Genomic DNA, 23,908 nt, shown 5'->3' with positions numbered 1-23,908 from the left:
TTGCAGTAGAATTTGAACACTCGACAGTTCAGCTTGTAAAAGGACCTCAGCGTACTATCCTGCCAGGTGATCTTCAGGCTCTCCCTAAGACAATTCAAACGGAAGTGATTCAGTTTCCTGGCGTGGTGCTGGTAGACTGTCCACATTTCATAGGTACAGAGCAATGAGGTCAGTACAATGGCTCTGTAAAATTTGTGAGGCAGTCTGATAACTTTTTTTCTTCCCCCTTTTCCTCCAGAAGCTCGGAAACACTGAGCCAGCCCTGGCAATGTCTGTGAGGATCTCATCATTTATGGGCACAACCCTGAAAAGTGTAATAATAATGATATGCACAGCATTCAAAATGTCTACATTTGGTGTAACTGTGGTTCCATGTGTGGATGGTGCAATGCTGGCCGATGGAGACCATTTTCCTGTGTGGCCAAAATTAGCACAGGTGGCAGGAGATCAATCTGTACTTTGGTGCATCTCAGCCACAAAGGCTCTATCAAGTACGTAACCATCCAGGAACAGAAAAGCACGCACAAGCTCTCCCTCCACTTCAGCCTTGACTTGGAGCCTTTTCAAGTTAAATCCTGTACCACTGGTGCGATAGCTAACATTGATCCCATTTTCATCCTAATTGAAGGTTGTATGACATCACTGAAAACATGCTGAAAAGTACAGGAGTGAGCATAACACTACTTCAGTCCATTCATTATCCAGATAATTATTATTACATAATAATTATCCAGAACTTGGGCAAGTATGCCATTAGGGAACTGGCAAACAATACAAATGAACTCTGGCTAACTAAATTTGGCCATGATTTTCCCAAGCCCTCGTGATTCATGGTATCAAAAGCTTGGTTAGGTTGACGAACGTACAGACCTCTGTTTTTCTCTGGCATTTCTTTTGGACTTGTTGAGCCATAAACACCATATTGACTGTTTCTCTGACTCTTGGGCAGATGTACCATCTTCCAGGTGAAGGATCAGCCTATTAAAGGGTGCTCTGGCAAGACTCTTGCCTAATGACTAAGAGAGACACTCTCTGTGATTGTCACAGGACACGTGATTAATAATTATTGATTAAAAATGGGGTGGGAGAAGACAGGCACACAATTAATGGGAATATGTGACCTCCAAAAGAGAGGTCAAGGCAAAATGTTAGGAGATCGGTGCCTGTGCCTGAACTAAGCCATATAATGATGAAAAATGACATGGTCCCTTTCCTCATGGAGCCCACATTCTACTTGGGGACAGGAGAGGATGTGGCCTCTACCCAGACCAATCAACAACCAGTTAGCATGTATAAGGTGCATTATGGTTTTCCAGGTGATTTATATAGTATTTCATTTGATTTATTTCCAGTTTCCCTGTCTCCTAAGTCAACCCATCACTATTCCTTGAATGAAGATTTACTGAGTGTCACCTCTGAGTTCTTTGCTGGGGAAACCAAGAAGAAGCAAAAATTGATCCCTGCCCATAGGAAACTTACATTCTAATGAACTGAGAGAGACAGGAGCACAGAGAGAAATCCTCACAAAGTGTTCAAAGAGTATGTGGGGAGGTAGAGAACACCTATATCTGGAGACAATGGAGGGATCAAGGATAAATGTGTCCCCAAAGTCTCGGTGCAGTTTTCAGCTCTTAAAACTGTACGTATTTGGTTATTGTTCTAAGTGCTCTCTTCTGTCTCTCCTAGAGTATGATTTATTATTACTAAAATAAGTTTATTGGACTTGCTGACGTCAAGATCTCTTTTAGCTCTAAATCCATGAAATAATAGACTTTATGGGAACTATAATTTTCTCCACTAATAATATATGTGAATCAGAGGCCTCAAGATTCCATTTTGGAAATATTTTTGGTAGATGAGGAACTCACAGTGAACTTGCTTGTACTGATATTTGTGTAAAGCAATAAATATAATCTCTGGAGAGACTGAATGAGTGGCAAGTGAATGAATGACATGGTAAGGACTAGGAATCTGAGTCCAAGAAAATCAGACAGTCTCTGCCTCAAGGAGTTTATATTCCACAAGGAGACTACAAGTATAGGAACTCCTGTGGCCAGCGAAGAGTTTTTTTCATAGAAAAGTTAGACTGAATGATCAATAGGCTAACAGACTGATGTATCCCTACGAGAAATAGTATTGCTGATTTGGTTACTGTTCTCAGAGCTCAAGTTGGAAAAGAGATGGGATTTGGAGTTGGAATAAAGGTGACATAGCAAGGAGATAGTTGGGAAATAGCATGGTGGGCCTAAGACCCAATGGATTTCTTGAATGCTCACCAACAGAGTCCAAGGACACAGGGCTGGGGCCATCTGTTCTGGATGGTGTACAGAAGGGAGGGCATGGAGCTGGTTAGGAATTACCAAGCCCAAGAGTGAGGAATTCTGCAGTCCCGATGACAGAGAAATGTTAGCATTAATAGGGGCTGAGACTTCTCTGAAGTTGAATATAGGAGCTGTTTTTCATTTAAAGAGATTTGTGATTTTGTCTTTATGCTTCATGACACTATTTCATCTGTGTAATTCTCATTTATGTAATCAGTCTCCCAAACAGGTTCCACCCAAGATGATGGAGGATCTGCTTTTGCTCATTCAATAGAGTGTGCTTCTCAGGCTGTCATTGGTTGTTTCTCAGTAGCTCAGTAAGACTGGTCCTACTCCTTTTCTAATCATATTTTTTGATGTTTAGTCATTTACAATCGTGTCTAACTCTTTTTGACATCATTTTGCGTTACTAGATACTAGAGAGTTTTGCTATTTCCTTTCCTAGCTCATTTTACAGACAAGAAGTAAACAGGCTGAGGTAAATAGCGTGAAATGACTTGTCTAAGGTCATCCAGCTAGGAAATGTCTGAGGCCAAATTTGAACTCAACTCTTTCTGACTCCAGATCTAGTGGTTTGTCTACTGAACCACCTTTCTGTACCTTCCAATCACATAAGATCACAAATCTAGAGCTGAAATGAAACTTCAAGGTCATCTGCTCCAACTTTCTGATATTTACAGACGAGGAAACTAAGGCATTATTTTAAAGAAGGCCATTGATAAAAAGAGAATAACCAGAATAATGAAAGATCTTGAGTCCATGTGATAGCAGAAGTTGAAGGAATTGGTTATATTGGAGAAGAAAAGATTCAGGAGAGACTTGATTGCCATCTTTAGGTATTTGAAGGGATTAGACCAATGTCAAGGAGACTTCCTAACAATCAGAGCAGACCAACAGGGAATGGGCAGCTTCCTGAAAGGTGGTTTTTCTTCCTCTTTGTAGGTCTCCAAGCTGAGGTAGGAGGACAACTTATTAGACATATTATAGTAAGGCTTTCATTCATGTGTGGTGACTGTGGTCCCTTCCAACTCTCAAATCTGGGACCCAATGAGGACTGGAAATTCAGTGCCTTGCCCACAAGGTCATACCGGCAGGATATGTCTGGACTGGGTTGGAATCTAAATTCCTTGGCTCCAGAGTTCTTTTCCCTATACCACACAGTACATGTGTCCTTGGTGATAACTTACCCAATACTTCTTGCATGAGTCACCTCTGGTAGCACGCTTCGGCCTACGCACGGCCACCATTTGTCTTTTCATTATCCTTTGAACTTTTCACAATTTTCATCTTTTGAGAACATACTTTTGATGAGTACTGTGCATCTTTTTTTTGTGGATCCAATGCGGATGCTGAAACTGTTCTCTTTTAAGATACTGTGGATTTCATTAAGGAGGCTTTGGAGTAACATGGATAGGGTGAAATTTCTTTCTAAGATGTCAACTTAGAGAACCTTGTCTTTGGTAAGGGAGTCTTTTGTTCAGATTCCTCCTGGGTTGTAGGGAAGGATGTTAGGAGACATGAGTTCAATCCCAACTCACCCACGGCATTGTAGAATAGACCCATGACAGTCTGAGTTAATTAGATCCCGATGTAGATTGACTTGAAACAGTTATGGGTTTTCTGGGCAAGAAGTATCTTGGGATTGTTTTATGGTTTGAATAAGGAGCTTCTGAGACCTCCACAGAACCTTCTGGCTGCCGCTTCTATCTCCTTGTGGGCTTCTTTTCCCCAAGGGTCATTGACTAAGTGTTTGGTAAAATCCTTATTTTCTCTGTGCCCTCAGGCTCCAAAAGGTTCATGGAACCAGATGTGCAAATGCCTCTTTGGAAAACACAGGACATCCTCCCCGACTCAGATGAGCGAACACACCAGCCCAACACGTCTCATTGTCTTACGCCGTTGGCATAAAACTTAGCTGTTTTCTCAACAAAGTTCTCTCTGTATCGGCATCTGTCAGAGAAGCTCATGCCATTTTAACATGTGTGTGGGAGGCAGCTTGTTTGTAAAGAATCTTTAAAGCTGCGTTTTCTTCTGCTAAGTCAAATACTTCTTTAAAAAAATCTACAGAGAGTAAACAAATATGATAGGATCGTTACTCTCTGATTTCTCAGACTGTGGCGCAAAGCTGGAGGTCTACTACAGAAAATCATGTACAAAAACCTTCCCGTTCCCTTATGTTTTCATCAAAGATACCACTGGTCCATACATAGGCTATGCTCCTGAGAACTGACAGATGAAAAAGGATGAATATGGGTCAGGAGTAGTAGATACTTTCTGGGTCACTTAAAAAAAAGGACCAACTGTGAGCTTTTTCCATTCTTTCAGATTTTCTCTCATTGAGATATTCTGAAATTTGCCCTATTTTACCTCTAAAACTGTGCTGCCTTCAGTAGGGATTGGTTCTAGTTGCAGCCTCACTTTCTTAGGTATCATTTTCTCACAACAGAACTGATATGATGGAGTCCAGATGCAATCAATGATACCAAGAGTGATAGATCCTTCAGAAACTGATGTCTTTCATCTATTCTATTCTGGACATCTTATTCCAGTTTCATTGACATTTGCTTTAAGGGAGATCTGGCTCAGGTGGGCGTTCTCTTGAGACTCATTTTCTTAGCCCTTTTCACTATTTTGTGAAATGCTGCTTATTCTCATTAACCATCCTTTTTATAAAATTAGATGGGGTATGGATGGAGAGTGAGGCTGGAGTCAGAACAACCTTCCCTCAGTCATTTATTAGTTGTGTGAAGCTGCACAAATCACTTAACCTTTCTGTGCCTCAGCTTCCTAATTTGTAAAGTGGAGGTAATTATTATAAACTACCCTGCAGGGTTGTCGTGAGGATTAAAAAATTCTATATCCATGTGAAGTACTTTGCAAACTTTAAGGTGCTAGATACATACTAGCTATTATTATTATTATAGTTGTTACTGCTGTTTTTATTTTGCAAATGAGCTTATACTTTGCATTCATACAGCCTATGACTTTCATGTCCTTCCATGTGGCAAGGAGATTACACATGTGCAAGCTGTGATGATTTCTGGGTACCACCACCGTCCTTATTGTAGTAACCATTCTGCATCAGTTAAGATTCTCTAAGAAAGGGTGACAGTCAAAATCAATGTCTTTCTTTTTGCCTATTTCCTTTTTATTCCCTCTGAGTTGACAGTTCATCTCAATAAGTTAAGTTATAGCTGCTGCAGTGGCACAATGTCTTCTCAACTCTGTCTTTTCATCTAATTTGGGCATTTGTTTGTCCTTAAGTAGTACTACATTAACGAGAAGCTATAGCTTTAGTTTCCTGATCTGAAAAAAATTGGAATGAATGAATAAAGCTCCTACCTAAGCTCTTGTTATAATTACACAAAGAAAAATACAAGACAGTCCTTGTCCTCAAGGAGTTTCCATTCTGATGAGGGAGATAACATATATGGAAAGTTTCATCTTCAAGTCACATGGAAATGTCCCATGATCCTTAGGGCTCAGCCATCAAAGAGATGATAATGCCTCTTTAATACTATCCCATCATTTCCATAATTTCTGTTGTTGAAGCAGGGTTCAACTAGGCTGGGATCGTTAGAGTCCATTAGAGTCCAAGAAGAGATGGTTATGATTTGACCTGCCTGAACACACTGCCCCCTGTCTTTTCATCAATCTTAATTTTTCTGACTTGTGGGCCCTGTAAGGGGCAACTGGATGGCAGCTGGTGGGGATGGCTAGTTCCTTACCCACAATTCTTGGGTCAAGGAAGAGTTCCTTCCCTAGACGATGGCTATGAGGCCTAGGCTGGAAATGAGACTGGTGGTATGGGGAGATGATAATACTTGGACCACACACCTAACAGATATTTTAAAGCTGCCATCATTGGAACTTGAAGCAGTGAGCTCCCATAATATATAGACTAGATTTGGAGTCAAGAATTTGAAACTTGCCTCCAACACTTACTAGCTGGGTGACTTTGGCACATCACTTAAACTCTCTCAGCCTCAGGTTTCTCATCTTTAAAATGGGAAGAATAACCTAAGGTTGTTCTGAGAATCAAACAAAACAACACATATAAAGCACTTCACCAATATTAAAGTGATCCATTCAGTTGTCTTTTACACCACAAATGTCCCAAAGATGTCAGAGTAGAGGGCTTAATCAACAGTCACTAAGTACACTAATGTCAGCTCCTTGAAGACAGGGATTATGTACTTTTGTTGTTGTTATTCCTTCAGGCCATGGCTTAATAAATATGTGTGGATTGATTTGCTCATTTTATGAAGCTGTTTGAGCTTGAATACATCTGACACTTTCTTACTCTTTTTTTGAAGGAAGTATTTTTGGCAGTCAGGTATAAATTTATAGAAATCATATATAATATAATTATTCTCCAGCCCCTCTTTATTCTAGTGCCTTTCTTCTATTAATAATTTTCTATTTAATGTCTCCCCATGGTTTTCCCCATTTGCTCTGATTTTTCTCTCCCAACATAATTCACAAAACAATGTGCATTAAAAATAAACTATAAATGGACAGTCTCAAAGTGCAAAGTTTTTTTCCATTTCTTAATTCCATTTACATTTTTTGACCTCCCCCCCCATTTTCTTCCATGCCAATTTTGTGCTGATGTCAATATCATATCAAGTTAATATCAAGTTAAGGAGGTCAGCTGGGTGGCCCAGTAGATAGAGCACCAGCACTGAAGTCAGGAGGACCTGAATTCAAATCTGGCCTCAGACACTTAACACTTCCTCGATGTGTGACCCTGGGCAAGTCACTTCACCCCAATTGCCTCAGCTAAAAATAAAACAAAACAAAAAGCTACTACCAAGTTGAGAATCCTACTGTCACTGGATTTCTCCTATTTCTTGATAATTTCCATTGGCTATTGGTACCCAAATAGTAATTATGTAAAAGCAAGCCTGTTATAGTTTAGGCTCACTTCGAGTATTGTGAGCCAAGGTGAACAAGTGTTTTATGAAATGCTGCTTCTTGTTGGACACACAAACCCAAATCCACCCACTTCCTTATTTGTTAATCTCAGGGGAGCCTGGGAACCTTCCATTTTGTGTCAACTTCTTTATGTCTTTTGTAGCAAGAACGTTAAAAGAGATGTCACTTAGTTTCTCCCAGTGATATGTCAACAAAGCATGTCTTTGAGCAAAGAATACAAAGAAGTAAATTAATGTTTAGAGATGGGCTTGGGACTGGGTGGTTCTTAGTAACCTTGGTTTATTGTCTACCATTCTACCTGCCACCATCTCTTTAGAAGTAGGACTGAATAATGGCCATTATGTAGTTATGTCCATTTGAAGGGTTGCCATGGCAAAGAAAATGATCACCTTTTGACCTGCCTTCTCATGAGGAGCTTCTCCACATTGAGCTGGGTTTGTTTTCAAAATAGGCCAATATTGGGAAGATTACCCACTGAGCCACCTAACCGTCCCTTTGTTGACATAGCCTTTGAAAACTCAGGGTCACCTCCATGCTGTAGTAAAACATTGCCCTGGGACTTTTACGGTGGTCACTCATTCTTAATATTAGAAAAATAGAAAAAAATTATTCAATATTCAATATTCAAATCCAAAGAACATCCAAAGATAATACTGGTTATCCCACCGGTCCACACTAACTACTCTGAATCAAGTGCCTAATGCAAATGGCCTTGAGACTGAAAGCAACCTTCTATCAAAAAACTTCCCCTTGACATATTTTCTTCATTTAGAAATTAAACATTAAGCATAAGAATAAGATCACAGAGAAAGAAAAAAAGAAGTTTCATTGAATAGAAAGAAAAACAAATAAAACTCAAACCATTTATTTAGCTGGTTGCTACTAGAGGGCCTGCCAACCCAGAATTTGTAACTCTTGCCTGCCATCCTGGGAATCTGTCTAATCACCTTTGTAGACAAAGTATAACTTTGTTCATGGAATTAAAACAGTTAATGAATCTTTGTAAGTGGCTCTGATTTTGAAGTAATGAGGGACCCACATCCATAAAAAAATTATGGCGCAAGAAAATGAAACAACACCCAAAGCAATGATGAAAACTCAGCGGCTTCAGTTTGGAGCCTCGCACCTGGCATTGTCTTGTTCAATAAAAAAAGCACAGGAAAGTCTGGTTTTGAGGTTTGGTGTTACACATTTGAGTGTGGTGCTTTCTGACCCAGGAACAGTGGGGCAGAATCAAGGAAGAATATGGTGGTAGGTGGACAGACATCTTTCTTTGCCTTTGTATTCCTAGGGCATAGCCATGGTGCCTGGGATATTGTGGATACTTAATAGAGTCTTCTTCTCTAAGCTCACCTTCCATCTTCTCTGTATGTACGAAGTTCTCATTGCCATTGAAATGTAAGCTCCTTGAAGGTAGGAATTGTTTTTACTTTACTTTCAATTAATAAATGAACATTTATATATATTATTTATTTATAAAATTTATATTTTATATTTATAATTTATTCATATTATTATTTATATTTATTCATTTATATCAATAATTTTAATATTAATATTTATGTTTGTTTATTAATATTTATTAATATTTTATGTATATTAAAAAAAAGAGGAATAGACAATCCCTGCCCTCAATGAGCTTACAATCTAATGGGAGAGACAACAAGCAAACAAATATTTGCCAATAATTTCTAAACTATAAATAGGAATTTTTTAGTTTATTTTTAATGCACATTGTTTTATGAATTTATGAACTGAATTTATGAATTATGAATTTATGAGAGAAAAATCAGAGCAAATGGGAAAAGCCATGGGAGAGATTAAATAGGAAATTATTAACAGAGGAAAGGCACTAGAATAAAGAAGGATTGGGGAAAGCTTCCTGTAGAAGCTGGGGTTTTCTCACATTGAAAGGAAGTCAGAAAAGATAGGAGGCAGAGAAGAGAAGGCATAGGGGACAGTCAAAAAATGCCAGAGCCAAGAGGTACAAACACTGACCTAGTGGCTGGTGGTTCATGAATAAGAGCAGTGTCCCTATCACCGATGTTTTGCATAGAATCTAACATGTAGTAGGTGCTTAATAAATGCTTGTTGACTGAATGACTGACTTGGTGATAAAGTCGGTTTGGTGCTTCATAGTTTGAAGCGAGGAAAGAAGGAATGGGAAATATTAGGGAGCAATATTGTCTCTGAGATGCAAAGACCAAAAGCTAGCAGGAAGGTGAGCAAAGATGGACAATCTCTTGGGAAAGTCACCATCCAAGGGGCAGCCTAGAGGGCAGAGGGGGACGGAAGGGGCCAAATGGGTTTTACTGATAGGGGCTGGAGACAGGAAGGAGCTGAACTGTCTGATGGGCTGCTGGCTTCCCTGGATTGGGAGTTTCAAAAACAAAATAAATGTGGGTGGGGAAGGAGGGAAGGGAAGGGAAATAAACAAAGGAGCTTCATCTTTCACTCCCTTTGGACCAGGAGCAGCTCTCCGTGGTTCTCGCACAGATCCCTCCCAGTTTGGAAATTCTGCTGTGTTTAGGAGTAGAGGGCACTTGTACACAGGCAGCTCAGGCTTGTGGGGCCCCTGCTTTCCTGTAATGACTCGAGCTTATCAAAAAACTTCCCTTGGAATGACTCTTGGGATGAGTGATGTATGAGCATGTGGGAGAGCGTTCAAAGCCTGCTCTTACCCTTCAAGTCTGTGTATCTGTGGACAAGCTACTTTCATTGGGAAAATGGAGATAATAATACTTGATTTACTTATCTTAATGGGATTACTGTGAACCTTATAAAAGATAATGAATATTAAAAAGTGTAATCTTTAAAGCACTGTATATTATTTTATCCATACTTATGTTTATATTTATAAATATTATTATTATTTTTTTGTCCAGAACTGTGGACTTCATAGGCCCAGAGAACTCCCATTGTAGAAGCTACCTCCACCAATGCAGACTTGCGACTCTTCTGTAACTTACTGTCTCGTATATGACTTGGGTGTCCAGCAAATACTGCACTGAAGGCAAAACTTAAACCCAATTTTTTTTTGAGTCCAAGACCAGTCCTATCAAGTTGCTGTTATCATTAGTCCCATTTTACAGATGAAAAAAGGAGGCTGAAGAAGTTAAGTGAAATGTTTGGACTGACATTGTTCTGAAGTGTCAGCAGGAGTATTTGAACCTGTTCTGTTTCCAAATACAATGCTCTTTCTAAACTACTAAACTACTAAACATGGCTCCCAAAGTCCACTGAAGTAGACTAGCACCTTTTGCATCTAATATAGCTGCTAAGGGGCCCATCATGGAGCTAGGCATTTAGTAAAACAACTACTGAACGATAACAATTCTTTTACTTCCTCCTGAGTATTTAGCACAATGCTAGGCACACAGTAGGCACTTGAATCTTTTCTGATTGAACTTTGTGGAAGAATTTTGCTTCAGATATTACAATCTGGTTAATTCTGACAAATAAAATGAGGGCAGAAATTGTGTGTCTTTTGTATTTCCAAAGACACTAAATAGCCTTGGGAGTTGGCTGATCTCTAAGGTCCTTTTCAGTTTCAAATCCATGAAATGGACAGCTTCACAAGTCTCTTTCAGGTCTAATGCTAAGATTTTATGAATCAGTGGGCCACTAGAAATCAAATACATTTTTTTTGAGCTGAATGACCAAGAAGGAGAAGCAAGAGAGGAGTTTCCTGATATTGCCCAGAATCACCTTTTCTTTGGCCACCATATTTTATCTCCTCCCATTTGTCCTGACCATCCTACAAGCCTGGAATGTACTCCCTATTGATCTGCCTCTCACAGAAGCCTTCTCTTTCTTTAAGTTGCAGCTCTAGCTCTACCTTCTGCGTGACTCTAGGGGCCATCTAATTGCCCTCATGTGGCATACAGTACACCTTACTACATATTTAAATTTTTTTCAAATTTTCAGTTTCAAATTCTCTTCCTCCTTTGTTTCATCATACTTTTGTCTCAGTAAATAATGCTGAATCACATTGTAATCTGCACTGTAATTTTGCTGCATTGCTTGTTACCTCTGGTCTGGATGACCTGTAAAAGTCCTTCTCTTGTAAAGCTATATATCCCTTGATCTGAGACCCTGGGCAAAAAGTTTAAATGCAAAATGGAACCAAAGATTTCATTCTCTGAGCTCGCCCCCAAGTTCAACCAAGCAGAAAGGGACTTGGGCTGTTTCTGACTGCAAATACCACTCTAGGGAAGCCAGGAAAATGGCTCTCACCACATTTTGTTTTGAACTATCAGCAAGGCTACAGGCTTCATGTAGTCTTAGACCAATCACTTTCCATAACAAAGCACCGAAGTCCTAGAACTTTGAGGTTGTTGTTTTAAAGCAAAAAGAAAAAAAAAAACTGAGAGAAACAGGACTACAAAGTTGGTTTCCATATCAAAGCCCAAAGTCCCTTTTAATTTGCTATGCAGTTTTCATAGCTTGAAGGAAGCATTTTTGAGAAAAACAAACAGAAATGAGTTTAGTTATAGGTTTAGATAATTTTGTTTGTTTTAATAAAAAAAGGCCTTGATTTTTCTTTATACAAATTGATGATTAAATGGATAGGGCTATAAAATCTTGTCTAAGTTGGGAAGATCTTAAGGAGGCACTTTTGGCTGGGAATAAGAAAATAACTTTTTGGATTCTCTGCTTTGGATCCTGCCTGATTGCCTGGGTTATGCTGGAAAAGGGAACGGATTTGACATTATTGGACCCTGGTTCCAACGCCAGCTTTGCCACTTATTACCCATGAGCCACTGGGCAAATAGCTTCTTGGGCCTTACTTTTCCTCATATGTAAAATAAGGGTGTGAGGACATCAAAGTTGGGTTTTTTTATTATTAAATATTCAGAGGCCAGAGGTTTTCAAAAGAAGTTTTAGTAGTCAAAGATTCTGACTTCAGATGCTATTACATAATTGGGGGAAGTCCTGCTCTTAAATTGCCTCAGTGTACTCATCTCCCTGGATCCTGATGGTTCTTGGAGAAGAAAATGAGACTGGTGACTTTGCACAGCTCTCTCTCTCTCTCAAGTCCAATTCACTTGCATTTTGGGGGGAGGCAATTAGGGTTAAGTGACTTGCTCAGGATCACACAGCTAGTAAGTATTTGAGATTGGGTTTGAACTCAGGTTCTCCTGACTCCAGAGCTGGTGCTCTGGCTACTTTGCCACATGGCTGCCCCATATTTGCTGAATATTTGTCAAACACTCTCTTTTTCAGAGAGGAAAACCAAAGAAATTTACTTAACTTTCTTATATATTTATAAGGAATAGAAAGTTGTACATGATAGACTTGCAGTTTCAATCATCTTTTTTATTATACTATATTATAGAAATGTTGTTTTATTCTATAAATTAAAAAAAAATAAGTAATTACTATTCTACCTTTTCCCTATTGTTTTCTTATGTTTCTCTTTTTCATCCCTTCCCTTTCCTTTTCCTCAATTTTTTCTAAAAAATTTTTGAGTTTATTCTAGTTTCCTTTCTATTATCCTATATTATATATATATATGCATATATCTCCTATAATTCTATTATCCTATTTATTATATGGAATATGCAAGACATATGCGTCAGCAAGCAGCATAATGTAAAAGGCAAAGCTTGTATCCTGGCAAAGCTCAAAAAGAATGACACCATGATTGTTTTTTCTTACAGCTCTTTGTGGAGGAAACCATGATGGATCTGCAGTCAGAGGGTCTGGGTTTGAATCCTAGCTCTACCACTAATGAAATGGAATTTTGACCAAGCATTTATTAAGTGCCTACTGTATACAAGGCACTGTGCCAAGCATAAAACCAGTTCCTGCTCATAAGGGTTTGATGGTAGAGACAACATCCAAAGAACTTTGCACAAATGAGATATATCCAGGACAAGCGAAGTACTTTCTCATATGGAAGGTTCCAGCACAATAGGATATGGATAAAGGCTTCTTGTAGAAAGTAGTATTTTAATTGAGACTTAAAGGCAGACAAGAGGAGAGAATGTCAGCCATGAGGGACAGCTAGGGAAAAAATCCAAACAAACCCCAAACTCTTTTGGTCTCAGTGTCTGCATAAGGGCGTCACGGGTCTAGAATTCAAATTCTGTCCTGTGTGTCTGACCGTTTTTAGTGATGGCTGACTTTTCATGACCGCATTTGGAGTTTTCTTGGCAAAGGAAGTGGTTTGTGATTTCCTTCTCCAGCTCATTCTACAGATAAGGAAACTGGAGCAAACAGAGTGAAATGAGTTTTTTAGGGTCACCCAGATGGTACAGGTCTGAGGTACAGGTCTCTTTCTTCTACATTATGTGGCTTGCTGATGTATATAAATATACAGGGACTGATGATAGAAAGGAAACTAGCATTCACCCAAAAGTTTTTGTTTGTTTGTTTGTTTTTTAATGGAGGAAAAGGAAGAGGAAGGGGGTGAAGAAGAACGCAATAAGAAAATAATAGGGAAGAAGCAAGATAGTAATTTTTATTTGTTTTTTTTTAAATTTATAGAACAAAATAAACATTTCTACAATATAGGATAATAAAAAAGATGATTGCACATGAATGAGTACTGATTTGAATTCAGAAAGAAGTCTTCTTGGTTCTAGATCCAGTGCCCTATGCACTAGGGTGCTCTCCAGCCATCCACTGCCTCTGTGGGGCACACCTTCCTCTCAAAGTCCCATTTCCTCATTTGTAAAATGGGGAAATTGGACAAAATGACTTCTCGGGTCTCTTCCAGCCTTGGGTGTACCAACCTGCCAAATGAAGGCCTTAGCAAACTTTTAGGTGAGTTAGGATGTGGTCACTATTCAGGGGTGTAGAAACTTTGGTAAGTCTATTTACTTCAGTTTTCCTTACCCTCTTCCCACACCCATATAGCTCATTAAAAAACTCTCAAATGCCTCTCATTTAAATACAAATTTCTTCCCCCTAACTGGTTTGAGCAAGAATACAGAAAATGTTATACCCTTCGCCATGCTGCTAAACATAAGCGCAATTGCCAAGTATTTTTATAAAACCCAGATCACCTGTGAATTAGGGAAAATCTCTTGAAACTAAAATTTTTAGGGAAATTAAAAACAGTAATACTTTGTGCCGTGCTAAGTCAAGAAGGGTTGACATAATTCCAGGGTGTCAACTGGACAACAGCATCACTGGGGACCCTAGGCACGATGGGGCACACAACCCTACCCTTCTTAAGTAGATATCATTGAGGGTAACTCCAGATTATTATTAAAAATGGCGTGGTGTCCGTTGCAGACAGAGGCAGAAAATATGAGAGGAAATGGAGACTTCTGGGTATTCTGTGCATTATGTCATATACATGAAGTCAATAACACAACTTATGATAAATCAATCAATCAATATTTATTAGGTTCTTATTATGTGCCAAAGAATAAAATTATCTCTGGTCTGAGGGAACTCACAGACTAACTGAAGAATGAGAAGCATCTACTGAGCGGCTCCTTACTAAGGCCTGAAGGAATCCACTTCTGGGTTAGAAAGGATCATGGGTTCAAGGTTTCAGATGAAAAGATGAGGATGAAGGAAATTTGCCTTAAATTGATTTTCAGATTCAAGCTCTCTTGGCAGCTGCCAGGAATCACAGAATGAACTCCTTGAAACTATATTCATTGTGTCCATATGAGGATCACTTCACAAAAGAAAGTCTTAATTACCTGACATCTAAAATCCAGCTGTCAGCTTCCTCTAAATTTGGTGCCCTGGAGAAAGACCCAATTGTCCCACCCTAATTACACCTTTGAAACCAGCTCTATCATAGAGACCTTAGGAGAAAAGGAAGTAATTTCCAAGGCATTACTGACATTAATCTGACCACGATAGACCTGTAATCGGGTGACCCACTGTTCCCATTGTACAAAAAGTCATGGTATCTGTCCTCAGAAAGGTTGCATTGAGTTGGGACAGTGACTCATCCCCAAAATGGACAAGGAAACACGGCAACATTCCCACAGTCCTTCATGATGAAAGCATCAGCCTGACCATCCTCCACGTCTTTCCTCGACATTAAATAACTGATATATGTAATAAAAGTGGGAAGTTTAAAGGTCCAATAACTTACCAAGGTTATCTCCAGAGACCAGAGGCAACATTGCTACCGAGGTCAACGAGGGCAGGCGTTCCTACGGGAAATGAAAGGCAAAAGTTGCCCTTAGAATGGGAAAGTCTAAGCAATTGCTTTCAACTGTCCCTGATGAATGGGACAAGGCATTAATGCAACGGGAATGGTAACTAGCATTTGCAAAGCACATTACATACATTATCTCATTTTGTTCTCACAATAACACAATAAGCTTATTATTATCCCCATTTAACTGATGAGGTAACTGGAAGACTGAGTAATTCATTCAGGGTCACACAGCTAGTGTCTGAAGCAGGATGTACACTAAGGTCTTTCTAATCCCAACTTAGGATATATCCAGTGCCTACATCCAGAGGGCCTCTGCCTGGATTTAATGTTTATTCTAAGGGAAGAAATGTGAATTCAAGGATAAAACATTAAATATTCAAATTTGTACCCCCCCCAAGTGTAACTGTTCTTGTTTAGTCTTTTCAGTCACATCCAACACTTTATGACCTCTTTTGGGGGTTTTCTTGGCAAAGATATTAGAATGGTCATTTTTTTCTCCAGTTCATTTTATAGATGAGTAAACTGAAGCCCATAGGGTTAAGTGACTTGCCCAGAGTCACACAGCTAGTACATATCTGAAGCCAGATTTGTACTCAAGAGGATGAGTCTTCCTGGCTCCAGACCCTGAACTCCATCCACTGCCCCACCTAGCTTCCCTTAAGTGGCTAAACACCAATATAATTATTCATCCTTTAACTTGTCAATATTCTGCCTTTCACACATATGAGGAAGTGTGTGATAGAAATAATGTAGAGTCTTGTAGTAGAAATTAAAGGATAAGACATCAAAATATTCAAATGTGCACCCCAAAAGTGTAACTGTGTTCTTTTTAGTCTTTTCAGCATGTTCAACTCTTTGTGATTCCTTTTGGGGAGTTTTCTTTTTTTTTTTATATTTTAACTCTTTTTTTATTGTATACATCCTTTTCATCAGTCCCATCACACCCTCAAAGTTCTCCCTTCAGTAAAAAGAAAATACTCAAGCAGACAAAACAAATCTCTCTCTAGTTATAAATAAGTATATTCAAAAATAGCATACTCATAGTTTTGGGTATGTACAAAAGTATAAACTTCATTCTTTGGGGAGTTTTCTTGGCAAAGATGCTGGAATGGCCTTTTTTTGTTTCTCCACCTCATTTTATAGATGAGTAAACTGAGGCCCACAGTTAAGTGACTTGCCCTGAACCACACAGCTAATATATATCTGAAGCTAGATTTGTTCTCAGGAGGATGAGTCTTCCTGGCTCCAGACCCTGAACTCTATCCACTGCCCCACCTAGCTTCCCCCAAGTAGCGACACACCAATATAATATTTATTCATCCTTTATCTTGATTGTTAATATTCTGCTTCTCACACATATCTGGAAGAGTGTGGTAGAAATAATGACAGAGTGTTGTAGTAGATGTAACACTGACGTAAGAGTTAAGAGGACTAGAGTAAAAATCCCAGTGTTGCTGGTACTCATTACCTGAGTTACTTTCCTAACCTGTAGAATAGACATGTTATTTTTTTTTTAGGGGACAGGAGAGAAGGACTGTACCCATGATTTCACCTTCATTGGGAGTTCTGGGGGGTAACCCTCCTTTTCTAATGCAGATCACATCTCCTCTGGCCCTTCTGCCCCAGCATTACATTATGTGTCTGAATAACTTGAACACAGACCTTCCTTCGCCTCCCTACCCTCTAGCTCGATGTGAAGGTTAAGTAAGGACATCTCTAGAAAAGGCTTTGACATCTTTAGGGCACCATTGTGATATCGGTTATCATCATGGCTAGTGCTCTCCTTCCCTCCCGGGTCTTCTCGTGCTCCCCAAAGAGGGAACAACGTGTCTCGTGTTACATCACGAGCTCACGAGAAAGTGGTGAAAGCTTAATAAAGCAAGGCCCACGCGCTACTTGCCACAATCCATGTCTGTCGCATCCCATATGCTTTTGACTTGAGAGTCCAATGATTTTACTTAGTCACACGACAAAAAGCTCGAGGTGAGAGGAAACCCGGGACTCTCTGATTCCAAGTACAGCATTACAGCCAGTCTGAAACACCGCCTCCCCAATATGGAATATCCTCAATATCCCATCCCCAATATCTCCCGATGCAGCCTCCCCAGTGACTGAGAAATATGGGCTACTGCAGGCCACAGGTTGCTATTTGGGGACATGGCTCTTCCCTACCTGCTCTGATGAGAATTTCATCATCCTCTAAGGAAAGCTGGGGCAGTTAGGTGAATAGAGCACCAGGCCTGGAGTCAGGAAGATATCTCCCTGTGGTCAAATAAGATACAAGCTATGGAGAACTTGTTTAACCTGTCTGCCTCAGTTTCTTCATTTGTAAAATGAGTTGGAGAAGGAAATGGGAAACCTTTCCACTTTAACTTTGCCAAGAAAACCCCAAAAGAATGGGACGTGGCTGAAATGCTTAAACACTGACATCAAAATAAAACATGAACATATTTAAGTGGAGAAAACACCCCAACCAAAGTGGAAATGGATCAGTCATTGCCCAGCTGACTGCAGAAAATGAAGTGGGACAGGCCAGTCGGAGTTGGGTGGGGAAACAGAATTCAGCCTGATTATTCAAATAAACAGAGAGTAAGAAGATCCCAGCAGCCATTTAATCAAATCCGCCTGCAGGCTTGGGTGCTAACATTATGGGGATCTATCTATAATGGCATTACTCAGACCTGCACGTAATTAGATCCACTCAAACCCTGCCAGCCGGGGCTTAAGGGAGACTTGGTGGCATCTGGACAATTCTCGCAAAGCCCGAAAATGAAATGCATCCTCAGAGCTATCTGATGATGGGCCGGTCTGACAGATGCTGGAGACTGGAATCAGCTTGTTGCTTTGGGAGGCTGGGCTGGGTGGCCAAAGAGACCCTGGCTAGGGAGTCAGGAGATCTGAGTTCTAGTTTAACAAACTCCAAACAGCCAACTGTTTGTCCGCAGGCAAGCTACTTGATCTTTCTGGACCTCAGTTTCCTTAGCTGTAAGGATTAGGTTGAATGACCTGTAGGTCCCATTTCAGTTCTAATACTCTATTCTACAGAGTTCTCTGTAGAGAACATTCTCTATAGAACACTGTTCTACAACCACAAAGAGAACCCTCAGGAATTCATAGAATCATGGAATTGGAATTGGGAGGGACTAGAGAGATCATCTGGCCACACATCTGGAGAGGTGGTACTATGGAGAATGGGGCTTTGAATGCACTGCTGCTTACTACCTGTGCAAGGAGAAAATCACTCAATATTTCTTGGGATTCAGTTTCTTCAGCAGCAAAAATACTCCCCCAAAATGGACCTTTCAGCTCTATATCTGGGTTCCTGTGATCTCTGTCAGTTTTTCTGGCTGTAAAAATGAGATGGTTGGACTCGATGAGCTCTCTCATTTCTTCTAGCTCTAAATTTTGACCACATGAATTAATTTTTTTTTTCCATTGATGAAAGATGGATCCAAAAGAATATTTGGGCATTGGATACCGGAAGGCCCCTGGAACGGGTCAAAAATGACACTGGAAAGTGGAGGTTAAGCAGAGTGAAGACAGATGGATTCTCCGGCCTTCATTATACTTTGGGGAGCTTGCCTTACTGCTGGCTTCTCTCTGTAAACATTCTTCCCGGTGGGGTCTCCATGCCATTACCCACCTCTGGGAGTTAAGATTCAATGACAGACAAGGATCTTCTTTCCTCATCTGTTTCAAAATAAAATCAGTTTTTTTTCCCCCAGAACATTTGGAACCTGGGCCTGAATGCATTTTGCTTATGAAAATGCCAAATAGGTCATAACATTCTTTCTCTTTCCTGGCCAATCCCGTGAGATTAGCAGCTCTGGAAATTGGAAAAATAAAAAGATGACAAGGAAGGAAAGGTTTTGACCTCTTTGGAATTTCACAGGCCCCATGCACACAGGCATGAAGTCCAAGGACATCCCAGAGTGCTGCTAAATTTGAAAGGCATGATGGCCATCCGAACCAACACAGCCGTATACAGTTACTGAGCTTTTCAGCAGCATCGGGACAGCTACTCATGCCCTTTGAAAAGCACAAGGAGAAGGGTGAATGTCGGATTAATGAGTCTCTTCTCCGGGAAGAAGATTTTGTTAGGAAAAAAATCAAAGCTTTAGAACCCTTTGGGCCAAGAGGCCTTAACCAAGGAAGCCATCTTGAATGGCCATTGTATCTACAACCCAATAATAAATGTGGTACTGCTGAAAAGAAAAGAGCAGAAAGGAGGACTTAAAGCCTCTCTCAACATCAGTTTCAGCAGAATTATAGAGGTAGAAACTTAGGCTTCATTTTCTCTAATTGTATATACAAGCTTGCACTTGGAGCCAGAAAGACCTGAATTCTAATCCCTGTCTTCTGGGGCAAGGCACTTATGTTCTGTGGGACTCAGTTTCCTCATCTGCAAAATGAGGAGACTGGACAGGAAGACTTAGTCTAAGTTTCCTTCTAGCCTGAAATCTGATAACTATGATCCAATATCCTTGAAGGTCCCCTTCCTCCCTAAATATCTTATTCTGTGCCTTAAGAGTCATTGGTCCACTCCATACCTGAAAACATTTCCCAAATATCTGACATCTGGTCATCAAGCCTTTGCTTCAAGTCCTGTTTACACAAGACTTCCATTCCATTTAGGGAATGTTCATGGGACCTTCCCCAATAGATCAAGCCTAAACTTGTCTCTTTGCAATTTATTTTACTGCTTCACCAACTTGGTTACTGTCCTCCAGTCACATTCTAGCTCAGTAACATCCAAACTCAAACAGAAAAGGGAACCACTAACCCATCCAAAAGGGTCCTTGCAGGCCATATACTGACTTGGTTTTAAAATGTAAAATTATTTGTTTTATTATATTTTTACTCATTTTGTTAAATATTTCCCAATCACTTTTTTTTTTTTTTTGGTTGTTGTCTTGCTTTTTATCAAGTGTCTGAGGCCAGATTTGAATTCAAGTCCTCTTGATTCCAGAGTTAGGGCTCTAACCACTGCAGCCTTTCCCAATTAATTTTTTTTTTTTGAGGCAATTGGGGTTAAGTGCCCAGGGTCACACAGGTAGGAAGTGTTAAAGTGTTTGAGGGCAGATTTGAACTTAAATCCTCCTGATTTAAGGACTGGTGCTCTGTATATTTCAACACCTAGCTGCCCCTTCCCAATTACTTTTTAATCTGGTTCAGGATGCACTCAGGAAGTTTGTAGGCCAGAGGTAGCCCAAGAGTCACATGTCGGAGACCTCCCAATGCCTTCTACACAACACTCCCAAAGTGATCTAACCAGGGCAGCACTATCAGAGAATTATCACCTTCCTAATACAAAGACCAACACTGAATTTTGCCTTCTTAGCTGCTATATCCCACCATGGCTCCCAGATCTTTTCCTTATTTTATCTCATTTTAGCCAATCTGGTCCAGCCCTTTTAAATGTTTTTGCATCCTTCCTCTCATCCAGGGTGCTCACTCACCCCTGGCTTTGTCATCCACCTATTGATGAAGTTTATGTCTTTATGGATAAACAGAGTCCAGGGAAAAGCACAGAGCCAGGAGGCACTTGGATGGAAAGGACCCATCACTCAACCAGCTCTGATCCCATCTCATTGTCCTCTTATTGGCCAGGCCACATTATTCTACCTTCATCACAAGAAGAACAGGAGTGACTTTAGCAGAGGTTTTGCTGAAATACAAAAAATATCTAGAGCATTTCCATGATCTAATAATAATAATTGTTACAAGAATAACAGTCACAGTAATAATATATAGTTACAATAGTAACAAGTCATAAAAGTAACTCCTGCATATTTTAAATAGTTACACAGTAACAGACAATAATTACAATAGTAACCATTATACAATTCAAAGAGTTGATAGTAACAAATAATAATTGTAACAGTAACTATCATGTGTTTCAAACAGTTACAATAGTGACAAGTAATAGTTACAATGCTAATTATCAATATATTTCAAATAGAGTAGTAAGCATATGCGTTCTAATGCTACTATTGAAACTATTTGAGATATGCAGTACTTACTACTCTATTTGAAATATATTGATAGTTAGCATTGTAACTATTACTTGTCACTATTGTAACTGTTTGAAAAAAAGAAGGGGGCAGCTAGGTGATGCAGTAGATAGAGCACCAGCTTGAAGTCAGGAGGACCGGAGTTCAAATCTGGTCTCAGATACTAATACTTCCTAGCTGGGCAAGTCACTTAACCCCAGCCTCAGAAAAAAAAAAAAAAAAAAAAAAAAAAGAACACATACTTGATACATACATATAACATTATATACAATATCATCTGGCACGCCGAGGTTTGCAAAGCATGTTACATGTCATTTGATCTTTCAAACAACACTGAGAAGTGAATGCTATTATTATTCCTATTTTACAGATGAAACAACTGAGGCTGAGATGCTTGAGTAACTTGTTCAAAGGCACATAAATCCCTAAGGTAAGATTTGAACTCAGGTCTATACTCCAAGCCCAACACTCTAGTCACTGTATTGCCTATTTGTCTCAATGATAATGATGCTGATATTGATAATAACAAAAACATGTAGCTTTTGCATAGATGATCTCATTTGGTTCCCCAACAATCCTGTGAGATAGGTGCTATTATTTAGGGGGTGGATCTTTTTTTTTTTTTTTTTTTTTTTTTTTGCTGAGGCAACTGGGGTTAAGTGACTCACCCAGAGTCTCACAACTAGGAAGTGTTAAGTGCCTGAGACCAGATTTGAACTCCAGTCTTCCTGACTTCAGGGCTGATGCTCTCTCCACTGCGCCACCTAGCTGCCCCGATAGGTGCTACTATTGTAGATGATAGGTTAGGTGACTTGCCCAAGGTTACATGGCTAGCAAGCATCTGAAGTAGGATTTGAACCTGGGTTTTCCTGAGTTCTAAAAGTTTACTCTATCTACTGTGCCATCCAAGAAGAGGGGAGAGGAGAGAGAGTATTGATTTCAGTGCAATGCTGTACAAGGGAAGTACCACAGAGCTTATTCAATAATACATGTCTCATAAATGAAGATATTCAGGTGAAAGATAAAACTTTGAAATATATAAAATCAAAGCTAAACATGTTGAGAACCTACTATGTGCAGGGGACTGTGACTATGAGGAGAGGTTTTTTTGGTTTGTTTTGTTTTTATCTGGTGATTTTGTGACTCTACTACATTTCATTTTATATAGTAATTAGAACTTAATTGTTTAGAAGCCCACAGAAGACTGAAATTCAAATGCTACCATGGGTTTCATCTCAATACCCAGAACATCTCTTGTAATGATCTCCCTGGGTTCAGAGGATCACAGATTTAGGCCTGGAAGAGACCATTGAACTTACAGTCCCCATGAGGAAACTGAGTCTGGAAGAGCTTAAGAGCTTTGTCCAGGGTCACATAATAAATGAATTGGGATTTGATCTCAGAATCCAATTCTCCATCCCAGACCACTTTTCTGGGCTCTTAGGAGACTCGGGGGGAAATACTGATGTAAAGCACTGTATCAATGTCAGCTGTTATATTTTATGATTGTTATTTCTTGTTGGAAAGTTCTTGGCTCTATAAAACGCTGCCATTCTGCCTGTCAGGATCACTGAGCTATACTTCCTGTCAAAGATCACTCCAGTGACTTCATGGAAGGCACTTTCTGTTATTTTTCTGGTCTTTGGTCCACCCCCAGCCTCTCACCCAGGCCCCTTGTGACCAAACAGTTGCTTCTGGAGCAAGGCCAGCCTGGGTGAGGGCTGGTGACTGTGTCAAGCATGCTGGCAAACCCACCAGCTCCCAACCATAACAAATCTGTCCCAGAGCCTTCTCTTGCAGCTTATTTCTAGTTTTAATCTTGGCTAGATGCATCTTTCTTGGGAGCTATGGCAGATCACTTACATTCTCAGAAAGGACTTCAGGGTCTTCAGGGCTTGTCTTTCATTCCACCTACTCAAGACTCACCTTCCTGGCCAGATCATGCTTTTCTCCCTTATTGGAGTTCAGTGATACTCAGCCCTTAGAACTCTTCATGAAGGTTCCACACCACACACACACACACACACACACACACACACACTGTTCTGTATTATTTTTAAAAAAGAGTTCTGGGCACCAAATACGTCTTTACATCAACTCTCTGGGATCATCCCTGAAGGATCCAGACTATGACATCACCATGTAGACATTCCCTTATCCATGTTACAATTTCGGGCTCAAGCAAATGGAAATTGGGAATATAACAATCGTTTTCTTTCAAAGTTCATTTAAAAAAATCAAGGCCATTTTTGGCATGAAGTTTTCCCTGATCTCTCCTAATTATGAATTCCAACCCCATTGCTCTCCAAATAATGACTTGTACGTAATTTTGTGCTATGGAATGTTGAATTTGGTCCATCAATCTTGAAGACACAGGATCTGAGTTCAGATCCTGAATGCCTGGGTTGTCTTGGGCTACTCATTGATTTCCAAGGGCTAAGTGCTTGCTCTCTTCTCTATTCTCTCTCTCTCTCTCTCTCTCTCTCTCTCTCTCTCTC

The 23,908-nt window shown here is 39.9% G+C and overlaps 1 protein-coding gene across 5 annotated transcripts in view; it reads right to left on the bottom strand.

The window, feature by feature from the left end:
• The window catches only part of THRB (thyroid hormone receptor beta), a 430,248-nt gene that overhangs the window by 144,845 nt on the left and 261,495 nt on the right, over positions 1-23,908 (bottom strand). For 4 of the 5 annotated variants that reach the window (XM_074268731.1, XM_074268732.1, XM_074268729.1 and 1 more), the window contains exon 3: positions 15,328-15,388. The exons of the other annotated variant lie outside the window; for it this stretch is intronic. The gene's annotated coding sequence lies outside the window, so the exon portion shown is untranslated. The remainder of the gene's footprint in view (positions 1-15,327; positions 15,389-23,908) is intronic. 5 annotated transcript variants of the gene reach the window in all.

This window comes from Sminthopsis crassicaudata, chromosome 5, assembly GCF_048593235.1.
Source record: "Sminthopsis crassicaudata isolate SCR6 chromosome 5, ASM4859323v1, whole genome shotgun sequence".
Lineage (NCBI taxonomy): Eukaryota > Metazoa > Chordata > Mammalia > Dasyuromorphia > Dasyuridae > Sminthopsis > Sminthopsis crassicaudata.
Note: the sequence above shows the minus strand (reverse complement) of the source record. Positions and strands in the feature narration are given on the sequence as shown.